Below are 22830 nucleotides of genomic sequence, written 5' to 3' on the forward strand. Positions count from 1 at the left end.
AAGATTGTGATCCACAGTGTCAAATGCTGCACTGAGATCAAGTAGAATGATGGCAGTGTGACCACCTTGATCGAGAAGTTGCTGAGCAGACTCAGTGACTGCTAGGAGAGCTGACTCAGTGCTGTGTTGGGCTCTGAAACCCATTTGAGTGGGATCCAGGAGCTCATGGTTTTCAAGATAGCTGGTCAATTGATGATTGACATGTTTTTCCAGGACCTTAGCCAAGATGGGGAGAAGAGCAATGGGTCTGTAGTTTTTCAGGGAAGCAGGATCAAGCTTGGGCTTTGGCTACTCCTTTTACAGGTCATGCTCATATGCTTTTCTTTTGAGGGCTTTCCTCTCAGATTTGGTTAGTAGACATTCACACAAGACCAAAAAGGGCCCTTTCGCTGTTAATGGTTCAGTTCTGATTTGCGTCACTGCACCTCATGATAAAGGACATGTTCACTGGCACTGAGACCAAAGCGTATAAAACAATCAATAACGTCAGGGTGGACTATCCCAGTTAGACAGGTTCCCCAATTTCCTAAGTGGAGTAACACAAGATGATGGGGCACTCTGTAGAATGTAATGACACCTTCTCCTGAGGCCACTGTATTGCACAGATAATCATTGCCATTGGCATTAATTTAGGCCACTCAACGGGTCTGGGTAGCCACTGAAGGCGTACTGGAGCCTCTGACATTTCTCAAACTTGGCATCTCAGTCTTCCTTTAGTTGGGTGGAGTGTTAAACCTCTTGTACTCAGAGAGAAGTCACTTCCATTCTATAGGATTGTTCTTACATGGTGGCACCAGAGGGGATGACACTGAAGTAAAAATGCACTTAACAGGCAGTCTCCCATTTACCCATCCATGGCGTTTCTGCCTGATCCTGTGAGATGCATGGTGTGTGTAAGCTACTCTGAGCATGTGCAACTGATAGCCATCTACAAAAGACAGTTGAAGGCCTTTTCAAAAGGTTATCCCAGATGCCAGTAGACATTTTCCTTGGCTAGAAAGATTATTGCATATGTGTTTCTGGAAGAATATTGTATTTTGCTTCTGTTGCATAGGGTATTTTCTCATCTGTTCCTTCCAGCTAAACCAATTGGATATTGTTGACTTACCTTTTTTAGAAAGTGATACTCATGTGTATTGTTCTTTGAAACGTCTGATTCACATCATTGGACTTCTACCGTTGGACCACTTTCTTGTGGACTACATTTGCTGTGCACCAAACAGGTTCAGGATAATACCCATTCTTGATGAATGTATGGATCAACTCTGTGTTCCCCTCTGTCATGTGCCACCTGTTCACTGTTGTACCGGTACACAGTGGGTAAATGCACTTCTGGGGAAAATCCATCTATTAACCATAACAATTTATAGAACTTTACCTACATATATGTCACTATTATTATAACTCTACATTACCGTACCTGTTCCCCTCACCTGATCAAGAGTTTGGTGCTCGTTATGGGCCCCCCCCCTCGCTTCCACCAATCTCCATTACATATAAATGTCAACATACTCAGCCCTCAAAACTGATTCAATATTTACTTTCAGGTGGTCTAGTATGTTTGGGGTTTGGGGCACACATTTACAGCTCTTAGCAATGTATCACAGAGTTCAGTTAACCCTTCAGTCTGTGCTCTTGTGCTGCATTATTTCAACAAGTTCTAAACTGCTGAACTAAATAAAGAGATCTAAAAACTAGAGATAATTCAATATGAGGTTGGAAAGGTTTATTTACTTTGATAAAATCAAACTACATCAGTCTGGTGCTGAAAGAGTATGCCTGGTTTGCAGAAGAGCAGAGGCTCATATTTAAACGCATATGTGTGATGTGCAAAAGGGAAAATAATAACTTCAGATATATGATCCTGGTAAAGCCCATGATTTAACCTAAGATCGGGCAGCACAAGACTGGCCAAGCCCCCTGCTTTCAGAATAAAAATCTTGGAAGGAAATACATCATATAACGAGGTGCCCTGGAATAAACTGGATTCCCAGTCATAACTCCGTCAATCTTTCGTCTTCTGCAAACACCCTTGAAAATACCTTATTCAAGATAGCTTTTTGGGAACACTCAGACTGGACCAAACGTACATCCATAGATGAATATGTGACAGATTTACTGTCCTGCGTATTAGTACTGCATTATATCCAACTGAAATTATAATAAGGCAGATGGGAGCTCCATTCCGTTTGTGATGGAGTAACTCATCTGACGAACTGTAAATCAGGTCCTTAGTCATTAAATCTGAAATGAATACAGACATTCAGGAATATTTTGTAGAAATTACTCCTGGCTGCTAAGAAGGAGTTAATAATATGGGATGTTTTGAAAGCTACATCAAGGGTATACGTGATTGTAGTGCCACTAGATTAAGCATTATGAGACGGGGACTGACACCAAACTACACAGCGGTGGGGAAATACCATAAAGAATCGAAAAAGGATGTGAGCAGTAAAGTAACAGACAAAGCCCAACAAAATAAAACCATGGAATAACCATTTTAAGGGCATGTCAAAGGTATCATAATCTTTAAAAATCTGAGTCTTTTGAGCCTTACTAGCAAGACAGGAATCAGGCATCTACAAACTAAACAAAGTTCAACATTTATATTTAGGCCCTCAATTCTGAGTCAGTCAGAGCGATATTTCCCAGGTGAGGGAATGCACTAAGTAAAGCAAATGTGTTTCTGTCCACGTTTTCCTCCTACTTGAAGCAGAAAAGAAATGTGTACGGGATTGAGTCCTGGATTGGAAACCGTAGCTGGCAATGGACAAGGTAATTCAGGGTGCAGCTTGTCTGTCCTCATCGTGGGCCCAGAAACTCTTTAAGGCCAGTAATTGGGTGGATATACTGCAAGGAATCAGTAATTCTGATCTACTCCTCCAGTTACCAGTGATAGAGCGGTCCGTACTAATAATTTACCTGTGTTCGGACGCTCTTTATGCCGATGAATCTTTTGACTAAGTGGGAACTCTCTGTACTCTTAATCAATCAATTTCATTAAAATCAATAATCAATAACGAACATAAGCAATACCTTGATCAACATAACACTTGACAATTAATCCAGAATACATTTCGGCGAACCCTGACCTTTCAGTCAGGAATAACCACACCAGTTTATTGCAAAGTTAGTGAATTTATTTCCCTATATTAACAAAGCTAGCACAATATAAATGTGTCTCAACACCAAATGATAAACGTAAATGAACATTAATAGCTGTCCATAGCGGCGAAACAGGTGCAATCTATGTAGCATTTGAATCACAAGGCATTCGATAATAGCAATGCAAATCACTAATACGATAATCTGTAACGAACTAATTGCATACATTTAGTCAGCATAACAAGATCTCAAATTGCATCGTGCAACAAAAGGAATCCTCGTCTAACCTCAAATTAGCATCGGCATGTGGGACTTCATGCAAAAACAATTTAGCAACATGAATTTAGAAAAACTCCTAACTAGGGCTCTTATCAAAATCAGCAGTTGGTTACCTAAAGGAAACACAATGCAATTTTACAATTTCCTTTCATATTTACCAATTACGATCAGCATTCAAGGAAGACTTCGTCTCACAGGTACCGTCTCTCGATCAGCTTGGGTACCATTTCGATCAGCATGGGACGGGGCAAAAGGGCAGGGGTGGACGGGGCAATTGCCTCACGGCGGCAAGGTAAAACTACTACTTCATGCAAGGGATTAAATCAAAGTTAAAGTCTCTAGGGCAAGAATCATTTAAAGTCTCTTTCTCTCGATTAGAGAAAGCATCGAAGTCTCTTTCAAAATGGCGTCGCAGCAAAGTGGGCCATAATAGCTACGAAGTCAAAATGGCGGGATGTCCAATAATGGCCGATGATAGCGCAATGGCTACCTTCTTCTCGTGCACCTGGGTTTTATAGACAACAGTTCAAATCCAGTAGGGTCTTCCATTGGAGGATTCATAGGTTAGCTTCAAATTGTCCAATCAAAAACGACAGTTCTCAAGCTTTTACTTAAGCATACATTATCCTTGGAGATGGGTACGCAAGTTGCAACATTGTATACCAATTAGCTCACTTTCAGAGCCTCCATTGTCAGCACCTGCAAATCGACCTTGGAGTAAAGAGAAAATATGCCAGGCTGGCACGAAACTTTAAGATAAGCATGTGAACGATCTCAGTGGAAAAGTACAGCTTCAAGCAAAAATACACGTTTAATAGCACATTGAAAAAATACGAGCATCTAAACCGTGAGACCAGGCAACTAGGCCAAAGCCTCCGCTAAAGTAATGCTAAGCTAAAACATTTCAAGCAAGCAAATCGTAGCACACGTTTATGATTATGTCGGATTAGTGCAATTCTAATACACCACGTTATATAAAGCACGCTTATAAATGTTGGCAAACTACTCTAAGGGCACATTTTGTCCCCGTACAATCTTTATTAGTTTGGTTAAAGTCACACATGATTATTTCAGCACTACGTTTACGTGTTAATAAATGTAAAACCTTCATTTTCTGCTTCATCAATCCCTCCTCTGATGACTACTAGTCATCACACCAAATCATGCCCACAAATTTTATTCCATTAAAATTCTGTCAGTTCCCTTTTCCTTTTAATTCCCCTAGTTTGCGCTTTGTATTCTTCTGCCATTCTTTTCATTATTTTCTCCTCCTTCCTACTTTTAATTCTTTCCATAATCATTATTATTCCCCTTTTTATTCCCCAAATTCCAAATACACAAATTATAACTATTAATATTCCTTCTATTATTTTCAGTAATATCCCATTCCAAATTCCCCCAATCCAATGTCCCACTGATGCAAGTCCTTTTCCAACCTTCTCCCACACTCCTGGTTCTTTCAATTCCTTCAAATCTGCACTTTCTTTTGTTAGATTAGCAAGCATAGTTTTAATTTTCACACTATTGTCTGGAATATAAGTACAACAGTGTCGTGCACCAAGCATTTTGCAAACACCACCATCCTTTGCTAAAAGAATGTCTAAAGCAAGCCTATTTTGAAGAGTCATAGCTCTTTCCGCTGCAAGTTCAGCATCTATCAGGATTATAGCACCTGAAAACTTTGTCAACATGTTATCCACTATAGTAGACAACTTTCTTATTTTGATGGAATTCAACACAACTCCCAATGAAGGAATCATGGCTCCAAATATATCTCCTACCACAGCAGCTGTGGTCTCTCTTTTCTGGATACAATGGGATCCAGATGTCTTTTGAATCATCGATAGGTCATCCAGTTGATAAACCTTTGGTAACACTATACCCAAATAACATCTCCCCCACCATCCCTTTGGAAGACGATAATAGGCATTATACCCACAAATGTAATATACACCTGGAATGACAGGGTCAAGTCCGTTCATCATGAATGTCCATTTGGCCTTAAAGATAAACGTATGTTTACACTCACTCGCTCCTACAAAAATATTGTCATAATAAGATTCACCTCGATATATACAAAATTTCCCTACATGCCAAGCATCTAAAGCTATTTTCCCTTGTGTCTTTATTGCAGCAAAATCATAATTATCTACTGAAGCCCTCTTATGTAGCTCCTTTTCTAATTTCGCATTCAATTGTGCCCTTCTATCATCTGTGCGATCTAAAAGCTTATCTCTACTGCAGAGAGCGAGCAGGTAAGGTTTTCCCTATGAGCGTGAGCCGTTTCAAAAGGTTGCATTGGCTCGAAAAATTCCCTCATTATCTTAGCATCCCAATCTTTAGCAATCTGGCTTAGCTGCGCTATTATAGGAACATATGCAAAGGTAACATCATAATTTGAGTAAAAATACTGTATGTTAGTTTGACCATAAAATCTAGACATTACTATACTACATGTAATCCCGTATGTAAGAGGCATGTGGTGATATGTCACCCCTTCCTTCACTGATGTCGGTATCTGTGTACACACATAACAATCTTTCGCATCCATAGTCTCGACATATTCTGTTAGTAAGCGATAGAAAACATTATACGAAAGCTCTTTCTTATCATGCAAGAGTCTCTCATCCAATGCTAGTCTTTTCAATGCGGTTAGTTCGGTGACAGTAACAGGAGCAAAAGTAGAAGCATCAATCCTCTCATTCTCACCCTTACCATGCATTCCAAGTACTATTGCCATTATTATTAGTACACATGCAATCATCAAGCCTATACACACATATTTACAATATCTCTTTCTACTGTTTTGCGTCATGATCTGTATAGAATCAGAGAGCTAGAAGCACCTGTAAAAGAAACTATTTAGCAATTCAGTTACGAAGCTGAACGAGCACAATGTTCACACAGTTTTCTTCAAGAGGCCAGTCACTTATCGGTTAGCAGCATTTGTCTCAATTCAGCAATAACTCAGTCTTTATCGGTTTGGCAAATGTCTCATCCGGTTTAGCAATGTCTCAGCTGGTTGTTTGTTTTCACGTTAGATTGTAGCAGGCAATATCATTTATTACCCTTTCAATCGACAGAGTCCATAAAACTTTTCTTTTCTATTGGTATCTCTTCCTCTTCTTCGTTCTCGATGCTTAGAGATACAAACTCGTCAGTCCAATCGTCATTGACTACATATGCCCATTCAGGACCGGAATATCTTCTGTTCGGTATCCTTTTCCTTTTCAATTTTGCTTCTCTTTTCGATTCTGCCTCGCTGGTACTTTCCTCTTTTGTCAAGTCTTTTTCGTCACTTGAGGTTGGTACCACGACAGACACTTCCTTTCTTTTCTCTTTCACTTTTGGCCTTTCTCCGTCGTTCAGACCTTCTCCAGTCCTTTGTTTTACTGGTGATATACTTAGTCTCCTCTTTGCACCATGTCCATTTGACAGACCTGCGATCTTTTCTGAGGAAGCTTGAACCGTTTCGTTCTGTTCTGCCTTGTCCCCTCCTTCTGGGGAATCAATCACGTTCTCTTTTTCTTTTTCTGTATCGTCTGCTTCTGGGAAAGCCCTCCTCTGATCAGGCTCTTCTGCTTTTACACCTTCTTCGAGCCCTTCGTCACCGTTACTTTCGTCAGGCTCTTTATCACTTTCAGCTGCTTCAGGTTCTTTGTCACCTTCAGCTGCTTCAGGCTCTTTGCTACCCTCAGCTGCTTCAGGTTCTTTGTCACCTTCAGCTGCTTCGTCGCTGTCTGAACTTTCTCCTTGGTCTCCCCCAAGCGAATTGGTCTCTTCGTCCTCAGAGAACATCTCCCTCTCTCCCGTTTCTGCCTGTTCGCTTTCAGTTCGGTTTTGCTCTGTCTCAGCACTCAGCACTGTTTTGTCAGGCACTGGTAATTTCAGCGCTTCAACTTCCTCATCTGTGGGACACAACACCTTCTTTGTGTGACTGGCGTGAATCCAATTGGGAACTCCCGCACACTTCACAGCGGTAGTTGTCGTCAGGATCACTTGGAAAGGGCCTTTCCAACGGGGTTCCAGACACGACTTTCTCACGTGCTTCTTTACCACGACCCAGTCACCTGCTTTCAGTGCGTGTCCTGGACCTTGGATCGGTGGCAAGGTGGTCGCTTCCACCTGGTGAGAGAAAGAGCGAACCACGTCAGCCAGACCCTTGCAGTAGTCTAACACCATATCATCTGTAATATTCAAAAGCGCGTTTGCGGGAACTGCAGGAAGTCTCATAGCCCTGCCCATGAGAATTTCGTGCGGAGACAATCCAGTCTTTCTATCAGGGGTGTTTCTCATTGACATTAGCACCAAGGGCAATGCGTCAGGCCATTTCAAATTTGTCGATGCACATATTTTCGCCATTCTTGATTTCAGTGTACCATTCATCTGCTCTACCAGTCCTGATGCTTCAGGGCGATAGCTACAGTGCAGTTTTTGCTCAATGTTCAGCGCTTCGCAGAGTAACTTTATCACCTCGTTATTGAAGTGACTTCCCCTATCTGATTCTAAAGAGATCGGGAATCCGAAACGTGGTATCAACTCCCTCAACAATAGCTTTGCAACTGTAAGGCTGTCATTTCTACGTGTTGGGTATGCCTCAATCCAATGTCTAAAAATGCACACAATCACCAACACGTACTTCAGACCTCCATGCACAGGCATCTCAATGAAGTCCATCTGCATACGACTAAAAGGCCCACTGGCCCTGCCAATGTGGCTCGCGTTCACAACTGTTCCCTTTCCTGGGTTCATCTGCTGGCAAATGACACATCGATGGCAAACTGCTTCTGCAGCTTGACGAAATCTGGGGTTAAACCAATCCGTTTTGAACAATCTTATCATGGCATCTCTCCCTAGGTGAGCTTGCCCATGATAGAACCGCGCAAGCTGTGATAAGAGACTATTTGGCAAAACGAATTTTCCCTCATTTGAAACCCATAACTCATCTGGTCTTTTTATACATTGTGATTTAATCCAGGAATCTCTTTCATCCTCCCTGACATTATTCTGTAATGCTTTTAGTTCATCTATTGTATCTACGGCCTTCAAGGCAAATGCTTCAGCCGGTTCTAGTTCTGGCTCACTTATCGAATTCCATTCATCCCTGAGTAATATACAGTTCAAGGCACAAAATCTCGCGACTCGATCCGCATATGCATTTCCCAGAGAAACATAATCCTGTCCTTTCGTGTGAGCACTACACTTTACCACTGCAATTTCGGCTGGCACTTGAATGGCGTGTAACAATTCCCTTATCCTCTCCCCGTTCTTCACTGGGGATCCTGAAGAAGTCAGGAAACCTCTCTGTGACCATAGTTGTCCAAAGTCATGCACAATCCCAAACCCGTACTGACTATCAGTGTAAATGGTGACTTTCATCAATGCAGACAGTTGACATGCTCTGGTAAGGGCTACAAGTTCTGCTACTTGTGCAGAATAGACTCCTTGAAGCCATCCCGCTTCCAAGACCCCTGTTACAGTACATACAGCATATCCTGCTTTCAAAATCCCCATCCCGTCTCTTAGACATGAACCATCAACAAAAAGAATTTGGTCATTTTCATCAAGCTTAGTATCCTTAATGTCAGGTCGAGGTTTTGTGCAAAATTCAGTCACCTGAAGGCAGTCATGCTCGACGTCTTCAGCGTTCTCAATTTCAGCATTTTCTCCAGGGAGCAAGGTTGCTGGATTCAACGTAGTGCACCTTTTCAGCTGCACATTCGGTGAGCCCAGAATTATCGTTTCATACCTTGTGAGTCTTGCTCCAGTCATGTGCTGCGTTCGGGAGCGGGTCAAAAGTATTTCAACTGAGTGAGGGACCATGACTGTTACTGGGTGTCCCATCACTATTCCTTCACTCTGAGTGAGGCTGATACCAACTGCTGCTACGGCGCGCAAACACCCTGGGAGTGCTGCTGCGACCGGATCCAAAGTAGCTGAAAAATACGCTACTGGTCTGTTTACGCCACCATGGGCTTGGGTCAAGACAGACAAAGAACATGCATCACGTTCATGACAAAACAATGTGAAAGGCTTTGTGTAATCAGGCATACCTAAAGCTGGAGCCCTGCACATGCACTCTTTCAATTCAACAAAAGCATCCATCTCATCTCCTTTCAGTTCAATTTGATCCAAAGCATCCTTCTGGGTCAATTTCAGTAGAGGCTTCGCTAGAGTCGAGAAGTTGGGAATCCACTGGCGACAGTAGCCCACCATTCCCAAAAACTTCCTCACCTCCCTCCTTGTCTTGGGTGGACTCATTTGAAGTATGCTTGTTATTCTTTCCTTCATTATTCTCCGTGACCCTTTCTCTATCTGGTGACCCAAGTATTTCACTTTCTTCTGACAGAACTGCAATTTGGAAGGAGACACTTGTGTCCATTCCTTCCCAAATGGTTCAGTAGGGCAATGGTATCGGCTGTGCAGCCACTTTCTGTCTTTGACGCGATCAGTAAATCATCAATGTACTGTACTAGGGTTGACTCAAACGGCAATTCTAATGCTTCCAAATCTTTCTTTAGAATCTGATTGAAAATTGACGGTGACTCAGAAAACCCTTGAGGAATTCGACACCAACTGTACACTCTGTCTAAGAATTTGAAACAAAAGAGAAATTGGCTGTCCTCATGAAGAGGCACCGAGAAGAATGCTTGTGACAAATCGATGACTGAGAACCACTCGGCATCGCAAGGAATTTGAAACATTATCACAGCTGGATTCGGTACGACAGGGCAACACTTTACTATGATGTCATTTATGTTCCTCAAGTCCTGCACAAGTCGGACCTTTCCACTCGGCTTTATTAGTCCCATTATTGGTGAATTACATGGACTGCTTAACACTTCTTTCAGTACCCCCTGTTTTACAAATTCGTCAATAAGTTGGGCAACTTTCATGAGGGTGTCTTGTGCCATGTGGTATTGTGGGGTCTGGGGAAAGATTGCATTGGGCTTTACAGTCACTTTCACTGGTTCCACTCCTTTCATCAATCCCACCTCTTTCCCTGTCATGTCCCACACTTCCTTTCCGACTGTCTCCCGTAATTCGGCTGGAATATCTTCTTCAGTTATCATCGGGAAAAGACAAATCAGAGGATACTCTTCATCTACGGTTTCCATTTCATCCCCCTCTACACTGTCCTCTTCTTCCCCATCACTGCTCGTCTGTATTGTTATTCCTTCGTTCGAACACATTATCGAACAACCCAATTTGCACAATAGGTCTCTCCCTAACAGTGCTATCGGGCTTGAGTCACATACCACAAACTGATGCACCCCTTGATAGTTACCGATGCTGACTGGTACCGGATCTGTTATTGGGTTCGTCAGGTGCCTGTTTGCTACTCCCACCACTTGAACTGTCCTCCCTGAGAGTGGCAAATTTGGTACTTCACTGCTCTTAACAGTCGAACGTGTGGCTCCCGTGTCAACCAAGAATGAGACACGATGACCCATTACTCTTCCCTCCACGTACGGACCCTTTTGATCAACTTCCAAGGATGCTGCAAGCACACAATCTCCTTCTTCTTCTGAGCTCTCACTCTCCCATACATTGTTTATTCCACTCTCACTGTGTAATGGGAACTGTTGTACGGTGCCATTTGTACTCATTACCTGACCCGAGACCTGTGGAGGAACCATCACTTGCTGCTGACTCATTGGTGCCAAGGGTATTTGCATTTGCTGATTAGGTACCATAGGTAACTGCTGTTGCATTGGCTGCATTTGCGTCATCTGCATACGGGGCATCTGCATCTGCTGCGGCTGCATAGGTTGCAATCCCTGCAATTGATTTACGGTCTGAAAATTTGGGCTTGGACCTCTCATTTTCGGTCCCCTCATTGTCTGAAATGCATTGACATCATTGTTTTGCTGACCAACACCTGCACCTGCACCTTCCTGCACCACCATCGGGCACTCGCGTTTCCAATGACCTACAATTCCGCACACGTGACACGGCATCACCTTCTTCATTGCCTGCACACCCGTCACAACAGTGTTCAAATCCGGACCATTATTCACAAAACCTCCTCTGCCTCTGCCTCTCGCCTGTGGCTGAAACGCCATGTTTCCCTGCAACTGCGGCTGCGGTTGCGGTACCTGCTGTTGGAACCCTTGCATCCCTTGCAAACCCTGCAGACCTGTCTGAGCTGCCTTAAGCTGCATCATCATCACCTTCTCTTTCAACCTTTTCTGCTTCACTTCAATTTCGTCGCTACAGTATTTCGCATAATTCAACACCTCATCAATCGGTTTCGACTGCCAACAAATCAAATGCGACTTTATCATCTGACTTATCTCCGGTCTCAGCCCTTCCACAAATCTGAACACAAAATGAAGCATGTCCTTCGCCTCTATTGTCTCTGTGCCACTGTAGTTCTTAAACGCCTTTAACAACCTCTCATAGTAACTATGAATCGACTCTTTAGCCTCTTGGGCCGTTCGATCGATCTTCTGCCAGTCCACATTTTTCGCGGCAACCTTCGTCTTCAAATGCTCAATCACCTTGTAGTACAAGCTCATCACCATAGGTGATGGTGCACCCGTCTCCCTGTCTCTTTCTGGTTCACTTGTCGGCCAACCTACAGCTCTTTTGCAATCCTCCCACAAATCTGCTGGAACCACAATCTCAAAGAGAGTGTTCAGATCTTCCCAGAGACATTTTGCAAGCTTCACAAACCTATCAGTCTGTTGATACCATTCAATCGGCTTATCTCTCAGTTTGGGAAAATCGTCCGTAAAAGACTAAATATCGCTTCTGTGCCATGGTACATGTATTAATTTTCCCCCTGCTGTCTCCCTCATTGGTAACATGGTTACTGTCTCGCTGCTTTGTGGTCTTTTCTCATTATGCTCTGTAGCACTGTCCCTCCTCTTTTCCTTCCTCTTTACCCATCTGCTTTCCCACTTGTCTAAGCACCTCCACACTTGTGCACTCTGCAGCAGTTCTCTAAGGTGCGCCTTCATGCCTGCTGACCTCATGTGTTCAAAATCTGTGGTCCCAAAATCCAGCCTGTAGCTCCTGCTCAAGTGTTTCATCTTGTCTATATCAACCCCGTTTTTGTCAGCTACCTCCTGCAAGCTTTTGTGTACCTTGTTCACTTCTTTTGTTATCCTGGGACATAGATACCTCAGCTCTTCTTCCGAGTAGGACTCCAACCTATTCACACCCATAGTCCCTTCCACCAATTCTTGTGCTTCCATGTTCAGCCTCATCCTGTTCATATAATCTTCTCCCTTCCCACTGTCTGAGCTTTGTGTGGAATTTAGACTGTTGAACCATTGTGTCAGCTGTTGTGCATTCAACCCCATCAGTGTAGCGTTCACATCGACTGCCATTGATGGTTGCGGCAACTTTTCAGTATTCGATGTTAGAGGTATTATCAGTGGGGGACTCGACCTCACCAGTGTCGACTGAGCACATATGGGACTAAACTCCATCAAGGACCCAGATCCATTTGGCTGAGCCGCTATAGGAGTTATCCCTGGAGTGTTTTCTATGCACCTCCTTTCGGTCCCATTCTGCAGCATTGATCCCTGACCGCTCATACCTAAGTTAGGCTGACTGTACAAAGGTACCGGCGGACCTACAGTAATGGGTAGGGATATCGCATCTGGGTTCTGTCCATTTCCCATGTTCTGAGGCATGTTCATTCCCACACCATGGGTCATCATTGCCGGCATGCCCATCTAGCTCCCCGTCATTTGAGCATGTGCTGTTCCCCCCTGCATCTGCCTTTGAGGCATCAAAAACTGGGTTGATTCAGCTTGTGCCAATGTCTGGTTGTGATCATTCTGTATTCCCATTACAGTCGGGTCTAGAACCATTCCCGTACTGTTGTCACTGCTGTAATATCTTGGGACCTGCGGCTGATAATTTTCTGCTGGTTTCAACATAGGCACATCTGGATATATCCTCCTAACCTGCGGTATTTGCGGGGTGAACAGTAAACTCGGGTCCTTAGATCCCGATGATGCTCCTGAACTCTGGGTTTCACTGTTCTGTACCGGTGCCGGAGGGGCAGAACTGGTACTTGGACCTTGTCCATTCTCTGCATAAGGTGGTGGACGGTCGTTCAGCAATTGCATTATTAACTCCTCATCCTCTAACTCCTCTTCTCTTCTCAACTTTTCCTCGTCCTCTCTATCCTTGAAACACTTCCTGTCTGTCTTACAGGTAGCTTTCTTACCTGTCTCCTCTTCTTCCTTAGTAATTGCGGGGAACAATTTTATCCCCTGCAATACATCTGACCTCCACACCTTCTGTGCATTATCCCACCTAGCATCCGCTAGTGTCTTTTCTACCTTTCTCATCCTGGTCTCAAACTTCTTCTGCTGTTGCTGTCTGGCCATTAGTTCCCAAATTGCTAGAGCCTCAAACTGGGCTGGCCTTGGAGGCACCTTCATGTCGTACATCGTGAATCTCAAATTCTCTAGGATTCTTATATTGAATGTCCCATGTATCGGGAACGCTACGCTCCCATGTTTCTCTGTCAGTTTGTGCCATTGCTTTAGCCAAAGACACGGAGCTACCCCCTTCTCTTCCATTACAATGTAAGCTGGTGTACCTTCGGGCGGCGTCTCCTCTCCTACGCTCGCTTTAATGTAAGACTCCCCCTTCATCGCACTCCTGAATGCTTTAAAGAATTTCATTTTCTCGTCTTTTATTTCACAAAGTTTGTAATCAATAGGTGACTTTAATTCCCGGAATACTCTTCGCTTGCCTTTCCCCTTCCAATCGAGCCCCACGGACTGCGTCCAATCCGTGCGCGACCCTTTCCTGCAACCAACCTATCCCAGCGCGGCTCCTAGTGACGTCACACTCACACACACTGCGGCTGACAAAGCCTCGCGGCTAGTCCTCCTTCACTCACCTCTTTTCGTAACAACTTTTAGCATGTATCGCGAGCTACCAAAAAATAAAACAGATCTGTCGGTTTACTACAGGAAGGGTAACACAGTCGCTTCAGGACCTTAGGGACTTTTCACTAGCCTCGGCCGCTATTCCGTCTTTCTCGGTCCCCACGTTCGCAAGCAAATCTGACCCGCAGACCTACTCTCAACTTGTCAATGATCTGTTCTAGTGCACTTAGAATCTTGTCAAAGCCCGAAGTCGAAGTTTCTTTCACTCCCTAACACACGTACCGACTCGTTGATCACGCCCGATCAACCTACTAAACCGCCCAGACCACAACATAGATCAACATACTCCGGAGTCTCTTGACCTCGCAGGGCCCGTCTCAACAACAACAACCACGTGGACCTTTTTATGCACAAAGCGCCACACGCACATGAAGTTCGACGACTTCCCTACTCTCACACTCGGAGCCGCACCTCCGCTATCTCTATGAAGTTCGACGACTTCACTATTCCTACACTCGGAGTCGCACCTCCGCTATCCTCTAAAAAGAAAAATCCTCGCAACCTTTTCACACACCCTGCGGCAATAAGCTGTGCAAGCGCAAAACCCTAACTTCACTCATACCATCACTAGTACCGCCAACGCTGTTTCCACACCTCCATTCTCTCCATTCGCAAGCTCCGAGATCCCGGGAAAGTCGCGGTGGACCTAGCCCATCATCATTCTGTCAATCTGTTTTACCCAAGAAAAATCTAATTCAACTTCTCGAGTGGGGTCTTAAAATGCGTAACCGTTAATTCAACACCATGTACTCTAAGAGTACAGGGTCCCAAAAGACGAAACCATCCTCTGCTACCATCTACTGATAGAGCGGTCCGTACTAATAATTTACCTGTGTTCGGACGCTCTTTAGGCCGATGAATCTTTTGACTAAGTGGGAACTCTCTGTACTCTTAATCAATCAATTTCATTAAAATCAATAATCAATAACGAACATAAGCAATACCTTGATCAACATAACACTTGACAATTAATCCAGAATACATTTCGGCGAACCCTGACCTTTCAGTCAGGAATAACCACACCAGTTTATTGCAAAGTTAGTGAATTTATTTCCCTATATTAACAAAGCTAGCACAATATAAATGTGTCTCAACACCAAATGATAAACGTAAATGAACATTAATAGCTGTCCATAGCGGCGAAACAGGTGCAATCTATGTAGCATTTGAATCACAAGGCATTCGATAATAGCAATGCAAATCACTAATACGATAATCTGTAACGAACTAATTGCATACATTTAGTCAGCATAACAAGATCTCAAATTGCATCGTGCAACAAAAGGAATCCTCGTCTAACCTCAAATTAGCATCGGCATGTGGGACTTCATGCAAAAACAATTTAGCAACATGAATTTAGAAAAACTCCTAACTAGGGCTCTTATCAAAATCAGCAGTTGGTTACCTAAAGGAAACACAATGCAATTTTACAATTTCCTTTCATATTTACCAATTACGATCAGCATTCAAGGAAGACTTCGTCTCACAGGTACCGTCTCTCGATCAGCTTGGGTACCATTTCGATCAGCATGGGACGGGGCAAAAGGGCAGGGGTGGACGGGGCAATTGCCTCACGGCGGCAAGGTAAAACTACTACTTCATGCAAGGGATTAAATCAAAGTTAAAGTCTCTAGGGCAAGAATCATTTAAAGTCTCTTTCTCTCGATTAGAGAAAGCATCGAAGTCTCTTTCAAAATGGCGTCGCAGCAAAGTGGGCCATAATAGCTACGAAGTCAAAATGGCGGGATGTCCAATAATGGCTGATGATAGCGCAATGGCTACCTTCTTCTCGTGCACCTGGGTTTTATAGACAACAGTTCAAATCCAGTAGGGTCTTCCATTGGAGGGTTCATAGGTTAGCTTCAAATTGTCCAATCAAAAACGACAGTTCTCAAGCTTTTACTTAAGCATACATTATCCTTGGAGATGGGTACGCAAGTTGCAACATTGTATACCAATTAGCTCACTTTCAGAGCCTCCATTGTCTGCACCTGCAAATCGACCTTGGAGTAAAGAGAAAATATGCCAGGCTGGCACGAAACTTCATGTGAACGATCTCAGTGGAAAAGTACAGCTTCAAGCAAAAATACACGTTTAATAGCACATTGAAAAAATACGAGCATCTAAACCGTGAGACCAGGCAACTAGGCCAAAGCCTCCGCTAAAGTAATGCTAAGCTAAAACATTTCAAGCAAGCAAATCGTAGCACACGTTTATGATTATGTCGGATTAGTGCAATTCTAATACACCACGTTATATAAAGCACGCTTATAAATGTTGGCAAACTACTCTAAGGGCACATTTTGTCCCCGTACAATCTTTATTAGTTCGGTTAAAGTCACACATGATTATTTCAGCACTACGTTTACGTGTTAATAAATGTAAAACCTTCATTTTCTGCTTCATCACCAGCTGACGTGGATTTCTTTCTCTGAAACCTTTGAACTTGGGTGGTTGGTGAATTGAAGGCCAAGTTCAACTATTGTCATTTCTAGGGTTTTGTAAAATTGTCAACCCTCTCAGTTTCCTAGTTTGAATCATTTAAGTTAGTTATGGAAAAGGCACAGCTACCCATAGTTTGAAAAAGATGCAGCTCCTCAAGGCAACGAGGGGATCTGGAGCAGCTCGGCTGCCATCCAATCCCATCCCCTGCTCTGAGCTCCTACCCATCACAGAGATTCCTAGCCATCCTGCACAACGCCTACCTATTGAACATTTCTTGGCCCAGGATGTGCATTTCTTGGCCCAGGATGTGCCTGTGTGCGACGTGAAGCAGGAAATGACGTAAGAGCAGGCTGCATCTTTCCCCACAGAACACTTAAGCAGGTGCCAGGAATAGCAGCCATGTCTATTTTTATCTGAACCTCTCTTAGTTTTAGGAACTTCCAGATTAGCCACAACTACTGTGTGTCAAATACTCCCGCATCCGTAGTAATTTAATCAAAATAATATTTATGGTAGTTGTGTTGTGAAATGCTTTCAATGTCTTTCTAAATAAACAAGAAATACCTTTATACTCAGTGCTCTAAATAAGACCACTATTTGTATTTGTAGACAGATATGCAAAGGTCTCCAGTTGTCAACAATGTGCAACTATAAAAGATTCTCTACTATGTCAGAGGTTTTAATTATAACCTCTGCTTGTTAAAAAACATACGTTAGTTTCAGACAGATAGAGACCTTTCCAGTTGTGTTAGCCCTGCAAGTTATGCATAGCAGAGTGCGTTATCGTATAAGTTAACATGAAGTACTGTAATGCATTGTTTGTATGCAACAGTAGATTTTCATCCTATTTCTGAATACCATGTAAAATTAAAACATGAACAAACCTTCCCGACAACATTATGTGTTGCTGCGAATATCTTCTAAACAATAGAAAAAATATAACCCCTAATCCTTGCCCAGTTTCCTCGAGTCCCACAGGTAAACAATGTTGACACACAGGATATCCTTCCTCTGGGGAGGAGATCTGCTTAACATTCACAGTGCCACCCATCCTCTGCAAGATAAGACATCAACTTCCCTGGTAATAGGCCGGGATGTTTAGCACAACATGTGGAAATCTCAGATTCAGAAAGGTGGAGAGCTGCCAGCTCTGGCGCTCCAATGTCCGCTCTCTGCAGCAGGGAAAACGGTGTCAGGCTGGGTGATAAACGCAAGAGAATGCAGCCACAGGGAAAATAATGTCATATACTATTTAGTAAGTGGAACTTCTATAGCACTTTCACCAAAGCGCCTTATAATAAATAAAAGTATAAGAACAAATAAACAGATGTTAAAAAAGAGTAAAATATAGAAATGTTATGGTTTGAAAAAGTAACAAAACCAATGTTACGCACATAGGAATGAACGTGTGGCCACTTTAAATCTCCCACAAATTATCTTCAAAGTGAAAAGGAAGAACAAACAAGCAAGAATGATAACATCTGGCAACACACGTTTTTGGGTAGATTTACAAACATTTTGCAACCATTTGCATCACTTTTGCTCTTCTTTGCATTACTTTGCATCAAGGAGGCATTCCTTTGGTGGTTCATGGGTGTTCCCAGGCAATCGCTCATGGAGTTTGGCACAAAACCCTTCCTACTAACAGTATTTCTCCAAACTTTAAACACGTTGCATGTATGCTGCCCTGCACACCACACATCCAAAGTGGGAAAGTTTTAAACGTTTGTTTGCACGATGGTGCAAAGGTGTGTGTGTGGCTGTAGGCATCATAATGGTGTTTCAGGTCTAGGGAGAGGACAGGATAGTTCTGTATCTTAATAGGTATGGTACTATCTGAGAGAGAGCAGGATAGTGCCATATATTAGCAGATATGGAGAAAGCAATATAGTGCCTACACAAAGCAGCAATTTAGGTATATTTTGCAATTCTCTGTATATAATATTTGATCTAATAATAATAAATATAATAATTGATTGGTGGCCAAATATCCAGGGAGTTCATAGGACTCCTTCATCTTTTGTCATTAAGCCCTTTCTAACTAGCAGACAAGGGGAGATTTTGGAGATCAGTATCTTCCTAGTAAGTATTGTTATACTTAACGGTTTATTTGTAAGACACACTATGCACTTACAAGCCTAAATGTAGCTTTTTTTTAAATGTAGGCAACAGTGTTTATTCCATTCGACCCTGAATTATGGCTGTTTACCCAAATGTCAGAACTGCAAGGGAGAACAGATACAACAGCCCACATAACCATACAAGATCAATAATAGTGTGCACATTTGGGGTGCTGAAGGGGAGGTTTTGTCACAGGACTCTCGTTGTAGTTATGAGACTGCTGGATTTTGGGCAGCAGCACCACCAAGCATGGGGGTCTGAGTGTGATCCCACGCGGTGTCACAGCTGTTGGCCTAACCATTCTGACTCCTTAGCAGCACCTCACCAGTACCAGACGTAAAGATGATTTGTGGCAGCCTATCGCATGATACTCTATGACTTCTCCAAGAAGCCGTGGTAGAACAGATCTTACCCCTCTCTCTCAGTTATACAAGTCTCATACATGCAAAGACAAGGAGAAGCAGGATTTGGTTCAATAGGTTTTATTGAAGAAGCTGCATTCAATGTAAAAAGGCATGAATTGAGATTGTGAGGATAATGAAATAAAACACTATTAAAATGGTGACCAGGAAAGTGAAATACAGGAAGAGTCCCACGATATTATCACACTAGTGTATCTAATATCCCTACCTATAATGCTAAGTTTCTGCATGAGAGCAAATAGCAGTGGTAGCCCTAATCCACCCGTCTAGTCCCAGGAAGGGAGGCCAATCCCCAAACCTGTGTTAGAGGTAAAGAAGAGGTCTGTTAGTCTGCTGGGAGTTCTCCCATGTAGACGAAGAGGAAGCATGAAGTTTCAGAAGAAACTGTGATGGGGTGCAGTATGAGATGGCTGGAATGTGCCTTATTTTGGGCAGCATTTTAATTTAAAAAAAACATGCTGTCCTTAGAACTGCCCTGATGTGATAATGCATCTTTTATATGTAAGTTAGACATTATACCCAGTAAATTATCATCTGCGGCCTTGGGTGAGCACAGGATGAAATGCCCTGAAGAGAAATGACTAACAAAATTCTGCATAGAAGGGCAACTGATAAAAAAATAATAAAACTTCACCACTAAAATGAAGCATTGCGAAAATAATAGGAGGAATAAAATGATAAATGACTAGGTGAGAGGGTGCAGGCCTCATACCCAAGGTAAAATAAATGTGCCTTCATAAATGCTAAAATAACCTCACAACAGTTTTGTTGCCTTCCTGAAAGTGGTGGAACATTGCAGTACATTCCTGAAAAATGTGGAAAGTCATAGTTACATGAGCTATTCTACACAATATAGCAATGAGAAAGGGACTACCAGTTGAACCTGATAATGACAATTCAGTTGAAGATAAAGAACCAAACTCACACTTAGCTCGACCAGGCAAGAGGCAACTATGGCAGCTTAGGGCAACGCATGACAAAGTGACAATACAAATAATTATTTCTGAGGTAAGGACTAAAAAACATAATCCACAAATAATTGAATTTGTGGGCAGCCTGCTGAAGTGTTCACCTTTGGGACACAGTAGAGTATGTGAGACCGAGTAGGTCCAGTCTCATCTCAGAGATCGTACATGTGAGTAATGGGTTGGTTTTGCTATCAGTTGTAGGTAGCAGTGTGCTCATTATTTGAGCCTTGACCGTTTTGTTTCAAGAGGTCGGGGGTTCGATGGGTGATTGGGGTGAAAATTTAAACAGAAAGACAAATGATTGAATGCTCATAATTGTACTTTATTGTGTGTGTGTGTCAACATCAGGGCAGTGCGCGCTCTATGGGCGACTGGAATGCAAAAACCTAGCACTTATGAGATAACGTAATTCATGCATTATGCTGATATGCTGTTGTTTAACCTTTTGCATTGCAGAGCTTAATCCTAAAGACTTATATTCAAGGTGCTTATAAATACCGTTCATTTGCAATGTATTGCTGCAGGTTTTCAGAGTGTGCCAGGGTGTGGTCCCTTTCTAGGGCTTTCTAGAAGCTTTCTCTGCAGCATGACTGGGTGTGGTTTGTGGGCTGGGCCAAACTCTATATAAGGGAGCCAGTCCAGCTCCACGTGCTCACTATTTAGAGGTCCCGTGCAGAGCAGCAGCAACTTCCTGAGCTCCTGTTCCGGAGGCCTACTTTGATCTTCCAGGCCTTGCCCTTCCTTGTACTGGTGATCCTTGATCAGGGCGGTAAGACGGAGGTCGGGCTGGGCCCAATCCCGTTTTCGAAGGCATTTGAGTTCTTGGGCCTAATTTTCATGTTGAGAGAATTTACCTTGTGCGTGTGAATGTGCGCTACCATTTCTTGGCAGTTACATGGTGGCATTTGAATCGGCAAGACGTGCGATTAATTTCTCGTGTTTATCTTTTGATATTCATTGTGCGCAAGCATTTCTTGGCAGTTATATGGTGGCATTTGAATCAGCAAGACGCGCAATTAATTTCTTGGGTTTAACTCTTGATATTCATTGTGCGCTACCATTTCTTGGCAGTTATATGGTGGCATTCCAATCGGCAAGACGCGCGATTAATTTCTTGTGTTTAACTCTTGATATTCATTGTGCACAAGCATTTCTTGGCAGTTATATGGTGTCATTTGAATCGGCAAGATGCGCAATTCATTTCTTGTGTTTAACTCTTGATATTCATTGTGCGCTACCATTTCTTGGCAGTTATATGGTGGCATTCGAATCGGCAAGACGCGCAATTCATTTCTCGTGTTTAACTCTTGATATTCATTGTGCGCTACCATTTCTTGGCAGTTACATGGTGGCATTCGAATAGGCAAGATGCGCGATTCATTTCTCATGTTTAACTCTTGATATTCATTGTGCGCAAGCATTTCTTGGCATTTACATGGTGACGTTTGAATCGTCAAGACGCGCAATTCATTCCTTGTGTTTATTGTGCGCAACCATTTCATGGCATATACATGGTGGCATTCAAATCGGCAAGACGCGCGATTCATTCCTTGTGTTTAACTCTTGATACTCATTGTGCGCAACCATTTCTTGGCATTTACAAGGTGGCATTTGAATCGGCAAGACACGCAATTCATTCCCGCAATTAAAAACTTGATGTTTCAGATCGCTTGCAGTGTGCGCGATCATTTCATGGCATTTGCATATTCTTGTTGAAATCAGCAATGTGCGCAATTCATGTTTCTGCATATAAAACTAAGAGTTAAAATTCTAGATGTTTCATTATATGTGCATAATAAGTCCCTTAATACAACTCCTATTGTGTTCCAGAAAACGTTCAGATTATTTTCTTGTCCTCATGCAAAAAAAACATGTTTGATTTTGAAAACATAATTCTAGAGGGTTCTTATGTTCCTAGTCACTGTGTAACTTTTCATTAAGTGATTCATTTGATAAATTGTATTAATCATTCTTGATTCCTTCCCAGGCAACCAGACGTTTTGAGGCCTAGTTATTTGGTCCATGGTTAAGTTGTCCATGGTTACAGCATGACAATGCATAGAATCATAGTCCAGTAAAGATTAATGTGATATAATCTTGATATTGAGTGTGTTTAACCTTTTGTTTCCTACAGTTCTCCTTCCCAGCTGTTCCCATCCTAATCCCTTTTTCCCCGCTTGGACTCTCTCAGTATCTGTGATTATTCTATCAGAGTCTAGGAGCTGTCTGGTGGTGGACATGTTGGGAACGTGCGCATACCCCGAGGATCTGGTCTCTCTACAGAATAGTGAGCCCACAAATTAATTATCCTCCTGCTTTGCTTGTGTTCTCAGCATGGCCACATTGGACGAGCTAGTCAAGGCTATCACGCAGCTCCAAGCAGAGGTAGTGTCATCAAAAGATATAGCAGCTAGCCTAGCTGAGAGAGTGAGTCAGTTACAGGAAAAGGTAGAGAAGAGGGAACAGAATCCCTTTAGTGTGTCTTGGCTTGGTCCTTCTTCACAGGCTTCTGGAGGTAATCCTCCTACGAACATTTCCCTCAACGTTCCTTCGGCCATTCCCCTAGCT

The sequence above is a fragment of the Pleurodeles waltl genome, chromosome 4_2 (assembly GCF_031143425.1).
Source record: "Pleurodeles waltl isolate 20211129_DDA chromosome 4_2, aPleWal1.hap1.20221129, whole genome shotgun sequence".
In the NCBI taxonomy this organism is placed as follows: domain Eukaryota; kingdom Metazoa; phylum Chordata; class Amphibia; order Caudata; family Salamandridae; genus Pleurodeles; species Pleurodeles waltl.